Source organism: Dysidea avara, chromosome 4 (assembly GCF_963678975.1).
Source record: "Dysidea avara chromosome 4, odDysAvar1.4, whole genome shotgun sequence".
Taxonomy (NCBI): domain Eukaryota; kingdom Metazoa; phylum Porifera; class Demospongiae; order Dictyoceratida; family Dysideidae; genus Dysidea; species Dysidea avara.
The window spans coordinates 44769577-44769940 of NC_089275.1; positions in this window are offsets into that span (position 1 = coordinate 44769577).

Below are 364 nucleotides of genomic sequence, written 5' to 3' on the forward strand. Positions count from 1 at the left end.
GGGACATGTAGGTGATATAGAGCCTCAGTTTGTGCAGAGCTCGAGTTGTCAAAGTAAAGATGCTGCTGTTATCCACTGTCAACAGGAACTGTCTCAAAGGAAAAATAATGTTGCAAAACTATACAGAAGTGTGTGCTTTGCTAATGCTGCCATGTTCCATTTAAAATGATAAGCAGAAAGTTTGTCATTTACATGCAGCTATCAGCCTATCTGTCCTTACACAGAAATTCCCATCCAGAGTCACCTACATTTTGTACTATAAAATGACTCAGTCGATGAATGTGTGTGTGCGTGCGTGCGTGCGTGCGTGCGTGCCCAGCTGACCCATGCGTGCCATGCATTGTAGCTATATACAAACACGGTA